This window comes from Notothenia rossii, assembly GCF_949606895.1.
Source record: "Notothenia rossii genome assembly, chromosome: 8".
Classification (NCBI taxonomy): domain Eukaryota; kingdom Metazoa; phylum Chordata; class Actinopteri; order Perciformes; family Nototheniidae; genus Notothenia; species Notothenia rossii.
Genome location: NC_136906.1, coordinates 62,110,936 through 62,130,067, shown reverse-complemented (window position 1 = coordinate 62,130,067; position 19,132 = coordinate 62,110,936). Strand labels below are relative to the sequence as shown.

Below are 19,132 nucleotides of genomic sequence, written 5' to 3'. Positions count from 1 at the left end.
TCTCCGACCTGTCTGTGTTGACAGCGGCTCTCAGCATAGCAGAAGTTGTGCAGGGAGAATGCGAGGTCAAGTTGAGAGGTGCGATTACATTTGAGAGGCTGTTGCCAAGCACCATAACATATCTTTGTCGCTATCTTGTGTGTGCAGAGATGGTGCGTCAGGATTGTATCTATTATTTTGCTCTGGAGCAGGAGTCTCACTGTTATACACTTGAAGGGGTCTTCAGGGCCAGGAAGTGGGGGGGGGGGGGCACTGCTGTTATTGACATCTCATATAAAGGCCACTTCAACGATGAAGTGCCACAAGTAACACAACATTTGGGAGAATTTTCTTTTACATTTCCATTACTAACATCTTATCGGCAGTTTTTTAAACAACATTTGCCCAAAGTGGCCTGCTCTTAGACCCCTGTGCTCAATGGAACATACATTATTTAATCACAGCACATGCCAGGGCAGCGATTGCATAACCGCTCTCTCATGTATGTGCAATGATAGCCGTATTTCTCCTCCTAACACCTGTTGCAGATGTATCTCACAATGCCTAAAAATGCGATTTTTACTCAAGTTTTCAAACTCTCTAAGCCCTCATTAGGCAGTGTTAGATTCCTACGTGGGTGTGTTGTTGTTTAGAGTTAGTGAATCCACTAGCCTGAGGGCATAACCTCTTATCCAACATTGATGTCTCAAGACGGCATTGCCTTGACTTGATTCGATATTCGCATCTACTAAAACAGTCTCTCGGAGATACACATATATTCAGGGGAGACGAGCATGACGTTAACCATCAATACTGATCACATGAATGTCAGATCAAAGCTGTGGATCCTTGGTGCAAGCCGGCTCTCCATGCTAAAGCGTGTGGGTGCAGATGAAGATGCAAGCTCATTAGAAGGAATCATATCCCATAATGCTCGTTGTGGTGTTGCCATAGAGGCATGTGTGGACTAGTGGGCTTAGCAGCAGTCGAGACGGGGCGGTGTAGCAGATGGAATTGTTTGAAATTCAGCTGTCTGTGTTTGCATATACATGATGATGTTCAACATGAAAATTCCCATGAGCACAGTCACCCCCATTTCCCTATCACTACAGGGACTAACTTATTCTACAGTGTGTTGAGACTTACATTTGTCCTTATTTCCTTGGTGCTTTAACTGGCACTGCTAAAGGGAAATTGCTTAGATACAAGCAGATATATAAACATTTATATACTCAACCTTGAATATAAAATCCCTTTAATTGGCAAAGAGCCATTGGGTAGGTCCTCTACATGCCTCATGTTTAAAGCGTACTGCGTCTCCAGAGGGGTGCCTTCAGTAAAAATTCATTGGCAAGGTTCAAAAGTCAACATTTATTATTGATAAATTGAAAACATTAACATGCAAGTTGGGTTTTCGTCCGTTGTATTCACTGAAGGTTTTGACACATGAAGGAGGGGGAGGCGAGAGAAGGGGGTCAAGGAAATGGAGTATTCTGCACCGCATGTAATAAAAAAGGCAGTATGTGGTTGAATAAAATGAGGGCTGTGAGAGGATAACATGTTATGGTGGCAGTAACTTTGAAGTGGTAGTGTTTCATACTTTTATAGAGGGCAAGGCCTGAATGTTTTACTTTGGTCTTACTTTGAAATGAGGTATGTTTTTTTCTTTGTTATCTCACAGTCAAATCAATTTCAATAATAGTTATTCACACTGTTTTTTTATCACCCGATTCCATCTCTTTTTTGTGGTGCTTTCAAAGCCTCAGCAATCACTTTCCTTCCCTGGATTGCAAAATGACCCAAAAGCAGATGAATAGGGCAGTTAGCGAAAAATAGACTTTTCTCAACGATTATTTTTATCCCCTAGAATCGGCAACCGCCATTGGTGCGGACCAAATGGTGGAATCATGATGTAATAATGAAGAAATCACATACTAGTGCGTTAAGTGGTGCTGCCAGAGTCATTAAAGAGGATTGATGAAGGCTAGTCATCCCTCCATGACTCCAGGCCACAGAGGGAAAAAGAGAGACACCACTAAAGTACAACATCTGCTCCACTCTTTCTCCCCTCTTTTTTTCCAGTCTCTCTCTTTCCTCATCACTTTTACACACACACACGCGCACTCACACCCTCCACCAGGAGATTGCTCTATTACTCGACCGCTGCTCATCTCCGCCTTGCTCTCCAGAGCTCCAATCGTTCAGTTGCTGCTCTTCTGCCGCAGCAAATGAAAGCACATTCAAACCTGGCAAATGATCTCAACTGGCAATTATCTGATAAAACAATTACCAATGTTTGTTTACGACCCAACTGCCCTCAATAATGGTATTAAACCGCATCAATGGAACATGACACTTATGGTAGCATGGAAACGTTTCTTGCTTTATCTGGAGAGCACCGCCTTCAGTATGTTCTCTTTGCATGTAAGTCACTCGGCGACAACCTCCATGGGATGCACGGATGTTCCTGATCTCGTTTTATCTCGTGTTAAGAGAAAAAGTTCCTACTGCTCTCTCTCCCAACCCACTTCTCCATCTCTCTCTTTGCCTCTCTCTTTCTTTCTCTCTCCCTCTCGTTTGCATTGAAGTCCAAGCAATTGCTGGGGTTTCTTTTCATGAGCCCCGGTTCAGTCGCTTTGGCTTCTAAGCTATGCAAATGCATTCTGCCAGTGAAACTAAAGCCGTCTTTGTTGGTTCTCAGAGGCCTCCTCCACAGAGTCCTTCATCATTCCCTAGGATCGGGACCCTCACATTTCCCACAATAATGAGACCGCGGAAAACTCTATCTCTTCTCCACCCTCCCACTCTCAGCCCCCACCTCCCTGCCGGTCTCTCTGCTCTGCCCGTCTCTCTCTCTCTCTCCGTTCCCGCGGGGAACAGCGGAGGGACGTTTACAGTATGCGCTTCAATCAGAGGCAAATGAGGACGGAAAGCTGGGTACGGTGCAGAGGAAGTAATTTCTTGCAGTAGAGGAGAAGAAGGGGGCTTCAGATAGCACCAACTTAATCATACCCAATGTCAGTTCTCTTAGGACCGAGTCCGCTGAGACCGCCGCTGAGTATACACCGCAGAGACAATGTTTCGACTTTTAAGTCTGCGCACTCCTGCTGTTCTCATTATTCATCGGATAATCGTTTACATTCTTACTTTAATACTTTAGTACAATGCGATTAAGAAGAAACCAATGTTTTTACAGTGTGGTGGATTCGGGAAATCAGACGTAGAGTATGCTAAAAGTTCAAAATAAGTTTAGTATAGCCCTTTTTAATTGTTATGGTCAAATTGAGTCAGGTGTGTAGTGCTTTGTTTGAATCCTCCTTTTCCCATAATACAGCCAAAGCATAATTAAATGTAACACTTCCTGCCTGCCTAAGCCCTATCTTTTAAACTTCATAGTAGTATTATAAACTGTGATCTTCCAGTCAAAATTGCGATAATTCTGAAGACATCACTGCGACACAAGCTGAGTCATACTTCTCATTTGTGTAAAATCACTGAAAGCGCCTTCTCAATTTAATCTCTGTGACTTCCTGTTTAGCTATGAGGTCGTGTTGCCCATGTTAATGTGAGGTGTGTGTCTGTGTCGGTGTGACTCTCCACTGGAAAGATGCCACTCTCAGTTCTGCCCTCTCTTTGCCCCCTTTAGCTACTTTGGAACATTTTGCTGTGTATAGTGTGGTAGTAAAACAAAAAAGGATCAGAAACATGTAGCTTTAATTTGTATGGTTACTACTGCAATTCAAATATTCCATTGCTGTTCACTTATGCAGAGTTTAAAGCAAAGATACAGTTGTGCACACCTGTGAAGAACGGAATATATATATATATATATATATATATATATATATATATATATATATAATTTATGATTTCTGTTCAAAACTATTACAAATTATTGTAATGTAGCTCTGGCTACTTTTCACATGTCATAAACAGCTGAAATACTTTCCTACTGTGAGGATTTGGATGAGTTCATGAACACAATTTACCTCTGGATCACTCTAGGCCAAATCCCCACCGCGGACCAAAGAAGCTTATTGTAACCTGGCTGGCTGCTTCAACTGTTAAGCCCACATCCCCAAACCCTGAGCTACGTGTGCTGCTCTGTACAGTGCTGGGCACAGAGAGCTGCTGCTAATGATCTTGTAGCCATTCATTCATTAAGTCCTTTCCCGGTGCACGACTATACCGGCCTCACGCCCCGCTTTATTTAGAATCTGTTCTTTAAATTAAGTCCAGTAACTGATATTCTTCCCTTTGTCTTCTGACGTTCTGATGAAGTGGCCATTAATCATTCAAAACAAGATTTGAATCCTAAATGGCAACCTTGGTCCTGCTAATATTGCTTAGAAGAGCAGCATGGCTTCTATCTGTAGTGATCTAATTTCATGTAATAGTGTTACATGGTCCAATGAATAAAAGCCAACATAAGTTGCTTCTAGAAGCCTCACTGGTCAATAGGTCTGGTGCAGTTGCAGTATGTCTCATTAGACTCTTATTGGCATTGCATTGTTTTTCCTTCCGATATCCCTTCCTTCCCTCATCATTTATACATGTAGTAGCCTAATGGTTTTATTTCTTGAAGTTGATGGACTGGATACATTGTCCGATCATAAAGTCTGCTGTTTGCTTGAAAGATGAAAAGTCAGTAACAAGGTCATTCTTTTGGCCACTGTTTTCAGTCCTGCCAGGGACCTTTGGAGCATGCCATCGAACTGTCACTCTTTCCTTTCCTGTCTGCACTTCACTGCATATTGTTGTAATTTACAATAATCAGCCATAAAGATATCTTTCAATGACCCAGAGACTGCACACATAAAATAAGTAGTTTACATCCCACCGATTACATAGTGGCATTTAGTGTATCATCAGCAGGTGGTGAATCACATCCACTGAGAGTTCAGTCTAAATCTGCAGTCTAGACCTACATGACTATATAAGGAACAGTGGGCCTCATGGAGCAATAGTATCTTAAATGTCCTTGTATTTTCCCCTAATCTTCTGTTGAGAAAAAAAAAAGGTCTACTCCAGATACACCAAACATTCTTAACCATCCAAATCTGCCCTGGAGTGCTGCATGATGAATCCCTCTTGATCATAAATTAGAGGCGTGTATCTGATTGTTAATTATTAGAATAACCAACACCCCCAGAGGGCAGGTGTAATGCTGTGTGCAGATACTCTGGCAGGTGCCCAAGAATTGGAGAGATGAGAGCAAAACTAAGAAAAACATTGATGAATCCCACAAATCAATGGCTACTAAAATAATGACAACTAATCGTTAATACAAACAAAAACATTTTTTATCATATTGCTTCAAGTATGAGGCCAATTTAATCATTTAAAATGTGTTGGAAATAGTTTTCTTAAAATAACATTAGCATCATGTTTTATAAATTGATCGTACAATTTGTTATGTATGTATATTCTCAAAGCATCCGCCAACCCATAGTACACACACAGGTGTTTTTACTTACGACCGCTAATTAGCCCTGGGACAACCTGTGTTTGATTGACATCTCCCTCACCCTTTCATTGACTCTGTTTTATCTGTTGCGGCAGGGAAACTTACCCTGGTATGATCGTTATCAGTGCACAGAGTTGTGCAAAATGATGTAATTCCCATCATAGCTCCACCCAAAACACCTGGTAAAAGTCTAATTAGCCAAGTAATTGAAAACACCTGTGTGAGTGTGCGGAGCCTTTAATTGGCAAACTAAGAAGCAACAACTACAATATAACCCTGTTAGGAAGCTTAAAGCAGCATACAGAAATACTCATATAAAAGTACTGGAACATTTTACTTAATTAAAGTTATAAATTACATTTCTGTGGTTAACAAAAACACAAACAATAAAAATAAACTTCAATGCAGCTCCCTTAAAAAAAAAAGAAGTATTTATCAAAAGGCCACCCCATGTCTGGTCAATGCAAATGTTGTAGCATACTCTTTACATTGCATTTAGCTGACGCTTTTATCCAAAGCGACTTACAATAAGTACTCCAAGACTTACAGGGTGTTTCTCAATGTCGAGGACGATTCCTTGGTAGGACATGTCTTCCAAGTCACTTCCTTCAGAAGCGAGGCAATAATCCTTCCTAGCCTCGGAAAACGAAGAATGGTGGAACAGGCTAACAGGTGTGCGTCATATGCGAGGCCCCGCCTTAAATGGAGCGCGATTTCCGCCAAAGATTTGGAAATTGGTCCGTGCGCAAAGCCTGGACATTGGAACAGTCCTTCGGCAGGACTGGATGACGTAGCATCCTTGAAATAGTGTCTCTGGAGCATCCTTCCTTGACATTTAGAAACACCCACAGTTTCTGAGGGAAAGACTTTGGTGAAACAATTAAACTTGTAATTCAAACAATAGAGTATAAATCCTACAGGCTTAAGCATGATCCCCTCATATGAGCTGGAGCCCTGCCTAGTGTTCCGGTTTTACATTTTCTGCTCAATTTCTAACATTTACTCACAGTTAAGTCATACAGGATCTCATCCTAAGCTGTGTAGCTGAAATTAGACTTATTGGATGTTCAGTGGTTTATCTTACTGCCTCATGACCCTCCATTTCTTTCAACAGACATCCATGCTTTCACTGTAATTATGCCATCATGCCTCCTACATGCAATACAGTTTGGGCCACTCTGTATTCTGTAGGTGAATCACATGCAGCCCTACATGCTGCAGGCCGATAAGAGCATTCCAAAATCCCTTTAGCCAGTTTTATAATTTGTGCACAAAGGGGAAACAAAGTGCATTTATGCTTTTACAGAGGCAGCAAAAGACTAAGCCTTTTTTTACCTGGTTTATAGCTAATTTAATGATATGCTGATTAATGTAAGAATTCATATTGTAAATTGACTATTCATGAAGTGTTAAATCCTCAGATAAACTTGATCATTTATTAATACAAAGCTAGTCTTATATAGGCCAATAATACATGCATTCGATCTTGATGAGTCATGCATTAGTTTTGCATTAGAAAACCTCAATTGTGTATCCCCATAAAGTCTAAAAGATTTCCCTTAATGAACAGCAGGATTAGCTGCTAAGATAGATCCTTTTAGGTGTATGAGGTGTGTTTCCATATCTGCAGTCATCATTTCCATGATTGGCACAACTTCAAATTACAGAGAATTATACATGCTAGTGAGCTTCAAAGTGACGCAAAGGATGAAAGGCGCTCATTGAATATGAATGTCTCCTCCTGTCTTCCCTCACGCATTTGAGTCAATTGAATTGTCTTTGTTAAGGCAAACTGGCAGGACCCGCATTTACACACACAAAGTACAAATGACTCAGCAATCCCAACAGATAGCTGACAACAGGACGCGCCTTTTAGCAGCACACCAAAGGAAATAAAGCGAGAAAAATAGCAAGCCGGGAGAGGATTGGTAAGTTTGGCACCCACAAGAGGCTAATGCCAACCTTCAACTATGTCACTTCAGCCCACACAGGCATCCTAAGTGCTGCTCCTGTGAAGTGATGTCTGTTGTCATGGTGACAGTATGTGAGCCTGGCACTGCAAGTCCTCTGACTTCCCTGTTTCCTCCCTCGCCCGCTCGCTCGCTCGCTCCTCCCCTCCCTCCCTCACCGCCTACCCACTCGCTCATTCTCTCCTTCCCCTCACATGCCAGGAAATCAATCGCTGAAACAAATGTGAAGTGATTGCAGAAACGAAAGCTCCTCGCAGCAGCCTTACAATTGCGCACGAGAGCAGATGAGATTGCAGCGAAGGAAGGGGGGGCATGCTTGTGGAAGGTTCAGAGGAGGCTGAATGTGTCTCTTCAAAAATCACCACCATTTCATTGCTATGAGGCGACTGCAGGAAGGGGCCTACTTATCTTTGTGGAGAATAATGCTTAAGCGTCTCTGACAAGCAGAAACAGTGGCGGAGTAAATGTGCTGACAATGACGCCCTCAGTTTTATCGAGCTCCAAAAGCATTGGCGAAAAGCAGGGGGGCCGCACACACACCCTGGATAAGACGACAATCATGTCAACACCAACCCTCGCCCCTCCCGCCAACACCATGTATCAGTGCTGTATTGCCCCCCCCACCCTCTCTCATATCTAGTCATTCTCCTGCTGGCAAAGGGAAACGTAGCATCGTGCTGTGGCTCTGCAGAGGCACTGTACACTTCAAGACATACAGTTTGAGTGTGAGAGAAAGTGCACTGGTTTTTTTGTGCATCTGTGCTTTTTTCATCTATCTGGGGGAATACTTTGCTGAGATTCTAATTCAACATTCTAATTTATCACAGCGTTCACACATCCCTTATGAGGCAAGACTGTTCGTGGATGCTGAACATGCCTCAAAGTGCCTGCTAACATGTGATGCAGTGATTACTTACGCTTTTACATTTACTAAACCTCCCAACGGTTGTAAAGGGTTCTCAAAGCGCCTGCTGAGCCGTTTTTTTGTATTATTTGGCTTTCTGCGTATCCCTCAACAGTCTCTAAAAACCGTATTCTTCTAACAGAAATTCACAATGTAATAGCTAATCTCTTTGGCGTCATGCTCTCTTCATCTCCCCGCCAGACACAGTATATCCCAGAGGCTGTTGCACCCATGGGGATAACCTCAAGCCGTGTGCTGTCAGTTAATGGCTTCCCATGGCAAAGCAAGCAGAGTTATCCGGAGTAAGAGAAGCACTTCTCCTCTGAGATTTCACTAAGTGGTGGAAAGAAATCTCAAGGCGAGATTTAATGCAGATGTTGGCATTCTCGCCAAGTTCTTCTGATTGTCTGCCGTCTCCCTTCTTGTTTTTATTCAGGCTGCTGCAGCAAAAGCTCTGCAATGCACAATACCTGGCAGTGGGGGAAGAAGTACTCAGATATTTTACTTAAGAAGGCCCAGTGAAGTGTGCACCTGTGCATGATCTGTTATGCTAATACGTATAGTAATGACCAAAATTGTCCATTGGAACCCATATCAAAAAATGTTGGAATAGCAACAAATTTGACGAGTTTTGAATTTTCCGGGGAAATCTGCAGTCGACCTTCGCCTTCGTGGGCGTGGCTTGCGATCTACTGCGTGACGTCACGAGATGGACGCCGCTGCACTGTTTACATTCACCACCGTTCGTTTTTTCTCTTTTTCAAAGTCGAATTTCTCAACGTTTTTGAGCTAGTATTTTCCTGGAAAGTGTGTCGGAGTCGACTGGAAGTGATTGCCAATCGAGAAAACCTGACAATGGAGGCGACAGTGAAGAAAGAGGGATGAAAAACACAGGGGAAACGATGCATTGCCGCTGGCTGTAGTAATGTCAAGTCTGCCGAAGTGGCGATGTTTCTGTTCCCAAAAGATGAAGGTGAGCCTGGCTGGTGTCATTGTTTCGGAGATTCTTTGATTGATCATGATAAATAAAAGCCAATGGTCGATTCGAGAGAGAGAGAAAGAGAGACTGAGAGAGTTACAGGGTTGTTGTTAGCATCTGGTGCTAGCTCGGAGCTAACGGAGATTAGCTGTTTCAACAATAAGGAGAGGGAGAGTGCTCTCCTGTGGGACTGAGAGAGATAACGTCAGCTCAGGGAGGTAAACTGTAGCCTAAGTTATCTCAGTGGGTTTGGTCATCTATGTAAACAAATATTTCCATCTATGTAATATTAGTTGTATAAAATAGGTTAAGAAATCATTCCAATGTTTTTTGATTATTGAAATATATGTTTCATATGAGTGTTGAGAGCTGTATCCATAAATCTCTTAATGTTGCCCTCAAAGTGCACCAGATTGATCACTTTCCTCATCTATCCTGTCCGAAAAGCTGTCCAAATCAATCATTTCTCTCACACTAGTATCACTTTCCAGAGTCTCCGCCATGTTTACAATCGCAACTGGGTACATCTTGTGACGTCACAGCCACTATCGTCTGCAACTTCCGTTAGGCTCAGACGGCAAAATTAATAATTCATTAATTCATTAATTATGAATTATTAAAAATTATTTTAGCCATGAACAGGCACAATGATATGTAAGGAATGAAACTGCCATTTCATTTTGGTGCAAAAACATGCACTTCACTGGGCCTTTAAGGAAAAGTAGCAATACTAAGTCGTACAAATACTCAGTCCTTCATTCAAGTACAAAAGCATTTCCTTCAAAATATACTTATACCATTTCAGAATAACATACATTAAATACATTATGATTGTTGATGCATTACTAAGTTTATCAAAACTGGTAAAGGTGAAACTAATTTAAATTATTTTAAATACTGCTGCAAGATATTTAAACCTATGATTATATTTCAATGTTTATTATACTTGGGTTGATTGTACAAGCTAATTATCAAAATCTGGAAAGTAGAGCTGTGAAATACTTGTAGTGGAGTCCGATATTAGCCTCGAAAAGGAAATACATTAGAAGTTTAATCCAGAGTTGTGTTTAAACCAGGTAACAGGGGTGCTGCACCCTCTTACTTTCGTCATGCGCCCTCATACCAAAATACACATTTTCCACGTAAAGTTTTAAAGTGATGCCAGAGGCAATATTTCTGTTAGTCAAAAAAAAAGTACAATTACTCCAAAAGTATGAAAATCGTGTCAAATAGACCATCAGATGGCATAGACACCTTTGTTTTTACGGAGCTCCGATCGTCACTTTATTGTTTATGTCTGCGACGCCATCTTGTTTACGGGCGCCATGTTCTCGTGAGAATTGATAAACCTTATATACAAGGTCTAGAAAAACCTCTATAAGGTATCATGAAATGAAAATACTATAAATAGGTAAAGTACAAGTACCTCAAAATTGTGCTCAAGCTTTTACATTACACTACTGATACCTGGAGTAACATGTGTGCAATGCAGGAATTACTTTATTATCTACAATACAGTCCAAGTCCAGAATCCTGGAGAATTCATTTAGCAGCGTTGCCTGAGTTTTCTCAAGGGTGTATTGTCAAAGAAATTCACTCTTTGGCCTTGAGTTATTAGCAATCCAATCTGACCCATGACCCTGTCTGCAAGAGTCTCCAGAGCATGTCGTTTGCTTCTGTTTGGAGATCTTTTCTCTGGCTGCAAACAGTAGGAGAATCATCCCACGCTTTTTTCCCTTCAATGAAATTCTCCCTTGATTTGGTTCACTCTACCCTACCCTCAAGAAAGGATGCATGGATTTCCTTCGCTTTGAGAGGCACTTTCATTCGTTTCATGCAGATGTTTTTTATTTTAACAAGAAAATCCCCTCATTGAAGTGCACCGTCACATGAGCCTTACCAAATTAAGACTTTGCATATCAAGTCAAATTACTGATTAATTCCGAAATTGCTGTTGCATTCTGTGATTGTATTATGTGCAGCTTGAAATCGGATCATTTTCCGTAATGGAATATCAGTATGTCGTATCTTGTCATTGCGAGTGTAATGCAGGGAGTTACTACATGTGTTAAGACATTTTATGTCGGAGCAAGAAAGGTGTGACTAGGCATTTAAACGGCAAAATCCAGTTCATAGAGTCGGTGAGTTATACAACACCTTTGTGAAATGTTCCTGGACTTGAAGAACAAAAAGCTCACATGCAAATACATGTGCATTCAGAGAGTCACCACTTGGCCGTCCTTTTTACTCGCCTTTCATGTCACTTAGATGTATTTCATTTGAAGATGAGTGGAGCCCGAAGCAGGCCCGTCTCAAATGCCACATTCACAGCTTGAAACGACCTCCTGGCCCCTTTTTCATTATTTCTGCCTTTCCCCATTTCCCTCCATTTTATTTCCATGTGGCCTCACGTTGCCTTTTCGCTTGAACGCAACAATATTACTTCCTTCAGGTCTGGGTGTGTACCAAACTCCTCAAAGAGTGGCATCATCTCTGAGTGGTAAAGACATCTTGATAATAAGGATTGGGCTATTTTGGCCTCTCCAGTGAACCTTTGTTGGCGTGATTACCTTGAGGAGGTTGCTAAACAATGTGTTGGAGTGGATTTTGTATCGGCCTTCTCTTGGGTTGTAATCAAAGGTCTCTTTGCTAAGCAGAAAAGCTTTCCTGAACAGCAACTTTCTCCGAATGCTCGCCATGGATTTTATCCTCAAAGCTCAATTGGGGGTCAGGTTGATTGGGTCAGGTTGATTGTGTGAAATTGCAGGTCAATGCCAGTCCTTGGGATCTCAAGAAGAACATCAGTATTTCCTTCCTGAATTCATAAGTTGCTTCTATTTTTTAGGGTTGTCTACTGGGTTAAGACTCAAATATGAAAGATGAAAAAGAGTTACAACACTTCCCAACAGCTTCCCAAATGATTTTAAAATCTATACAAAACTCATTTAAATACAAAACTCATTTAAATAGTAACCTTAAGGTTTGTAAATGTTTTTTTATTATTGGTGTATTTACAACATTTCGAGTCGTATTCTTCTCTAGTGGCACAGATGATTTACCAATACACAGATAGCAGAGATTTATCAGCTTCAATAAAAGAGAAGTGGTGCTCTGGGCCATTTCACCACGTTATTAAAAGACATGACAAATCTCATATAATTAAAAATATATCACAAAATCAATTTCGTAGTAACGTCTGGTGAAGTGTGATTTCCCATTTGGCCTTTAGTCCCCGCGTTTTGAGGAAAGAGGAAATATTAAAGTTATTAACCTGGGTAGGTAGAAATAAAGTCTGAATGCATTAATTCTAGGATGTTGTGTTATAAATGAGTTTGGTTTCGTGGGTGTACGTGTTTGGTGTGTTGATGGGGGACCATGTAGTTATTAAAGTTTGTTGGCAGGGGTATTAAACAGCTAGAAATCTCAGCTTCTGCCAAGGAACAGAAGACTTCAAAACAACATTGAAATGCACCAATAAACCTCAACGTATTAGTGAATCCGCAGCTCCTCTTGCCTCATCAGAAGAGCACATCCAAATCCAGTAATAGCTTCTCTGAATGCATTAATAATGCTCTCCAAAGTGGTGGAACCTGGGTGGTGTTTCCATATTGCAATCCATATTTATATCATAAGCCATATCAACACATGCTGATAATATTCATGAATTCCGCAGCAGCCGATCCAGCAGAAGCCGAATAGTGACATTTGGCTGCGCCCCCTCCGCGGTGAGAGTCTCCTGCAGTGGGTGTCAAACATATCTGTGTGTGTGTGTGTGTGTGCCCGCATGCACATGTGTGAATGTGTGTGTGCATCTGTCTGTTTGTGTGTGCATTCCCCCATGGATTTCTGTGATGCTACCGTGGTAATTGGATGTGTGGCGCCCACCAAAAATCCCCTTTAGCCCTGGGCAAGCACTCTTTCAATCCCAGCATGCCTCTGTGGAAAGCACAACCCAAAGTAAGGCTTATTCCTTCAACTGGCAAACATCAAATGGTTCCCTGTTCCCCTCCATCACAGCCCTCCGTCTCTCTGCGCCGCTGCAGCATCAGAGGAAAGCACTTTAACATGTAATGACATGACCGTACACATGCATGGCACTCGCAGGGGAGCGTATACTGTAGCTGAGGGTGCACACTCTGCTCACCACATTTTTTCCAGTTAATAACTGTTGATTTTTCACTGATCATTATTCAGAGCAACTGATTGTTCCCTAATGGAGCTGATACAGCTCTGGGGCAGGGGCTCCAAAGTATCAAAACTGTTAATGTATCCCTTATGGGTGGAGACTGTACCCAAACCATGGCATAGGGTTGAGTCTTTAACAGTCTGCATTTAATAAACAGTGGCTTGGTTGTTTGGGAGTGATGAACTGCTACAGCAAACTTTCATTGTGGAAGAAAATGGCTGCCAGCTGACATAACAACATTAGCATGTAAATAACCAGGAGAATCAGCAATTAGCTGATTTTTATTGTGTCACATTATCATACTAAATATCCATTTAGAGACGAGCTGCTGTGTTTGTGATGATAGATGGATAGGAATGACATGGCATGTGGAGTTCTTATAGTTGCTGTACTGAATGGTTGCCACTATTATTTTGATTAGCTAGTCATCAATTGTATTTATTGTAAAAAGGTAATAATGATAAATGAGAATCCAATTACCTAAAGTCAATGTAGATGTCCACAGACTTTTTTGTTGTTGTAAAAGAAACACTCCCTTACCCCAAAGTTTTCATTTTTAAGGCTACCTCCTTTCCCCCCTATTATTTAATAATATGTCAGACGTTTTAAGTAGATTGCTTTATCCTGTAGTCAAAACAAAAATCAATACAATTTGGAAAATGTTACCACAACTCCAGTCCAATATGTCATGCTTAAATTGCTTGTTTTGTCCAACCAACAACCCATTACCCTCGAGGTATTTTGCTTGGCCATTCATTCAAAAACTAAAATACATTTAATTTACAACAAATAAACATATTTAAAATGTGTAAAAGCTTCTCAAATTCAATCAGCTGGACCAGCCCTTTTGTTGTTGTTGACATTTTGCCTAACAAATGATTTATTATATTATCAGAAAAGGAGATGATACATTTCCAACCTACGGAGCCCTGGAGGGTTCATAGAGAGAAAAAAACAAAAAAAACAAGGTTTTATTAATTTGTGCACACGAGATGTAATTTGTGGCCTCAATTTAAATAAAACGAGGCCACACTTTATTAATTTTTGCGCACCATATACTTTCTCATTCGCAGGAAGTAGGAAGTGGAGCGCACAGGAGACAACCGTTTCATTGCAGACTGTTATGTTTATATGGGGAAATGGCCGTTGCGTGCATACATTATTTGAGATATATTTCAAACTCGGACTTTATTTTAGGGACAATTCGGCCAGAGGTGTAGAGCTACTTGTTTAAGCACCGGATCGCCAAGTGTCTGTGAACCAATCTGCTTTGATCTATGAATTCATGTCCGTGACTCTCTGCTATAGACAAGTTTACGCGCCAAAACACGGGTAGCGCCATGACACTACACAAATGCACTTCATTTCCGCCGGAAGTCTTTTGCACAGCGTCTGTCGGTGTAAACCGATGTAAACAGTCAGACGGGCACTGGTGTAAACACAGCGATTTCGATGCTAACAGTGATGCTAGCTTGGGAACACGATTCTACTTCTTTGACTGGAGATGGCGTTACTCTCCCCCACCCGAATTCAGTGCAAAACTGGGAGGATAACATGACGACGTGGCCCAGCATAAAACCAAAATAAACTGCCTTATTTAGGTCATGCCCACAGGAGCCAACAGTTGTCTGTTGTTTACATAATGCACAATTTACATGATCTCTTTATGCTGTGCAATATATCATATGTGCCTGTACTGTTTGAGTGAAAATAAAGTTTGATGTAATTTAAGCTGAGCTGTTTTTTACTCACTGCCTTCACTGTGCTTCCCTTCATTAGAACAGCTGAATAGAGATCGAGGCAGCTACGTTTAACCACACACACCTCTACACACATCGAACTGCCCGATTATTCCTCCTATTACTCGTTGTATCAAGGAGATGTCCGGTCACCAGGGCGCACGATGTGTAAATAACCCAATTTGTGTTCTGTGAAACTGAAAAGGATATTACATTTTTTTTTTACTTTCGTTACAGTGGTAGGCCTATATATGTCTTAAATGTAATTTAGGTTAACTTCCTTTTTTATTTAGATGCTTTTATTTTGAAGGCGAGTTTACGCTGTTGACAGGAAGTTGTTGTTGCTATGGAAACGTGACGGAGAAAAGTAATAATTATCTACATATAAAGACGGAGAAAGTAAAGGATAAAGTTTATGTTTAAGTGTTAGCACCCCCCCATAGCTCTTACGTCTCTAATTCCCCATAAATAAAGTACTCCTGATTCTGAGAGTCAGTATTAGGAATACGTCAGAATATCACAACTGCTTTTGATTCATTTCGAATCGTTTTTTTTTTAAACTACATGTAGAAGGCTTATTAATAATGCATGACAGAGAGGGGGGTCAGAATAAGGTTTCTTACTAAAGAGGATGCCTTGTTTAGGAAGTTTGATCGTAACCGCGGGCGAATATTAGTCTTCTCAGTGACACAAGGACACACGGTGGACCATGTCTTGTTAGGCTATCACGATTTCTCCAGCTGCAAGTATCTGACATGTGTATGTGTCAATGTGCATTCGCGTGTGTGGGTGGGGATGTGTGTCCACTGGCATTTGTATGCGTTAGATGCTGCAGGCTCTCTCACTACAGTGTTCTTCCCCCCCCCCCCCGCTGAATACCACAATGCAATGGGCAGAAGGAAAGAAAAGAGGAAGAAGATCATCCTTTCCTTCCTTTCCTGTTTTATCTTCTTTGATTCCTCTTTGGATATCTCCGTGACCTCGTTTTTTGACGTTGCGTAACACGCTGCTGGAGGTTTGGGTGGAGGGCAAAAGGGGGGTGGATGCAGGACACTGATGTAAACTGTGATGACAGCTTAGGTTTTTTTCTCCCTCTCACCTCCTCGCTCTTGAGGGGAGGTGAGAGTGTGGCGACAGGAAGAAAACCTGAAAGACGGCGGGGGGTTTTCGTCATTGCCACAAACAGGCTTTACTGAGAGCGTTGTGAGTGAATAAAAGAGCACTCTCCGAACCGTGCACTTCCTTCACACATCGAGAGAAAGGATCACAATTGCAAATGCATGGTCCTGCATGTTTTACTCCCCCTGCTATCTCTCTCTCAAACCCATGCTGAGAAAACAAGAGGGAGAAGGCCTCTGACTCATTTATTCCGCCATTAGGAGGCTTGTCGTACATGTTACGAGGTTATTTGCTGCAATGAAAGTGGGAGGCAGCCATGGTGATAACGTCATTAAAATGCCAAAAGGGGAACAGCCGTGGGAATTACTCACCACCCTGTCTGATGACATAATTTGCTAAAAATCATCAATTTATGCGTCAATGCGGGAGCTTCACTGTGCGGCGAGAGAGCCAAACACGGACAAAGTGTGTTGTCATGCGTAGAAATGGTGAATTACTGAGTTTAGGCACGTTAATAAAATTTTAATGAATTTGACTACAGTATATTCATATTTGTCAGTGTTTCATGTCAATTCGGCGAACATAAAAATAAATGATCGTGGTGAAGATGATGATTAAATTAGGATTACAAATCGGTAGTGAGAGCTGCTGAATTTCCTCCCGTCGGATGTGATATAAAAACAAATCGATTATTTTTGTAGTTTTAAACTCAAGTGGATGAAACTACATTTATTAGTGCTTTCATGTCAATTCAGCGAACATATGATACATTAAATGATCGTTAGGATGATGATTTAAAAATCGTTTGTTTGAGCCGGTCTGCATTTTCTGATGAAAAAACAAACCGATGCTTTTTGTAGTTGTAGTACACCAACATGGATTAAACGTGTGGTTTTTTTACCACAATGTTGGGGAAATTAATGGATAATATGCACGGATTATTATTATTATTATTCCCACTCCGATCGGGACACTAGGTCCACCGTTTCCCCGCAGCGAGGCTCCCCCCGTTGACAGTTTACGTGGGCTGGGCTGGGTGCAGTGGCGGACTGGCCGGTACCGAAGTGGGCCGGTCGGATAAGTCACGAGCACATCCCCCACTCCCCCCGTTGACAATTTACTCGCGGTACCGAAGTGGGCCGGTCGAGAGTCCCGGGATGATTTTTAGTTCCAGTCCACCACTGGCTACATGACCGTATGATCGCCCATATTGACGCATCTAATTCCTACATTTAAACAAAAATTAACAAAATTAAACTGTCATCGCTGTCTGAGCTTGCCGCTGTGTGCGCCATCGTGCGTTTACATGCATATGCTGGGATCCTGAACGGTGCAGCTGGAGCGCTGTGCCCGCAATGACGTCACACATAATTTGGCGGGACTTGAAGAATCCCCGAGAAGATCCAGAAAATGGTCAACAAGGGCAGATTAATGGTTATCAAAGTACAAATATCCAAAATCAGTTCAGTTATGGTTTTCAAGGGGACAACATTTACTCAAATTGATGGGTTTGGATTATGGGGGAAACTCGTGTCACAGGCTCTTTAAGCTACAGTATACATCATTTTTAGATCGTAAAAAGATATATCATGGTATTTTTGGATTTTCTGCAGCCTTATTGAATAAAATAATTAAATGGGATATATGTCTCCTTTTATTCCAAAGGGTTCAATATAAAATTGCAATATTGCTATGAAGCGATATGGTCATGCTCAATGAGTGGCAACATTGCCCTCAATGGACTAATTCACAAGAATTGTAATAGGATAGCTTTATCACCACAGTAAAACATATAACCCACCCTTAATTGCAATTTTGGCATTTTCACATTCAGCCTAAAAAACATCTGTTATATAAAACACTTATTTGTATTATGTTCAGTTATTGTCAAGCCTGTTACAGTAAGGTGTTAAACAAACATTGTTGTAGCTTTAAAGAGCAAATTGCAGGGTTTTTTTTGGACTACATTTATGCTTAATCTTGCTTGAAAATTACAATTAAAAATGTTAATGCAGGATTTGATATGTTTTACAAGACATAAGGGCAGGAATTCAGAGGAAAAGGAGCCGTTTTGAGCTCTGCTACTAAAAACTGCTTTTTTTTAACGTCATATGTCAAACGCGTCATATTACGTCACATGGGGGAGTTAACAATCTCGGACTCGTTCTCTGCCCAATCCGCGGTAGTAGTTTGTATTTGGTTTGAGCGGTTGTGATTTAGTGAGCTGGTATTTCTTCGGTAATTTTACATTGCATTTCACCATTTGTAATCATGAGCTTGTGTTTGTGCAAGTTGCACAAACTCAGCTTTATCAAGAAACCGTATTACATCTCTCTCCCCCCCCTTCGCTACTCTCTCTCTCCCCCCTTCGCAGCTCTCTCTCCCCTCCAGTACACGGCACCGTAAGACGTAGTGTGGAGCTGCATTAGGTAACGCTGTGGTGGCTGGACTGCTCCAGCCGTCTCCTTTCTGTTTGTTTGTTTCCCCCTGTCTGTGTTGTTTGTGTGTGCGTGGTGGCTGTCACTCCTGGCTCCCGGCTCAACCTCCACTCACCTGCTGCAATCAGCTGTGCACCCTCCCCGACTACACACCTGCTTTCCATCAAGCCATTTACAACGGCATATCAACGGAGGCTCCACAACCTTTCTCCGCCAGATCGTCAAGTATCAGCCATATCTCGCGTCTCCCCTCCGGTCAGCACCTTAGTGTGGAGTTGCATTAGGTAACGCGAGATACGGCTGATACTTGCGCATTAGTTTCTGTTATGGATCAGTATCAACAGTCCTGCC

At 41.6% G+C, this 19,132-nt stretch overlaps 1 protein-coding gene across 5 annotated transcripts in view; it reads left to right on the top strand.

Moving 5' to 3' along the window:
• Positions 1-19,132, top strand: part of LOC307016891 (MAM domain-containing glycosylphosphatidylinositol anchor protein 2) — a 185,576-nt gene that overhangs the window by 2,837 nt on the left and 163,607 nt on the right. The gene's annotated exons all lie outside the window — the stretch shown is intronic.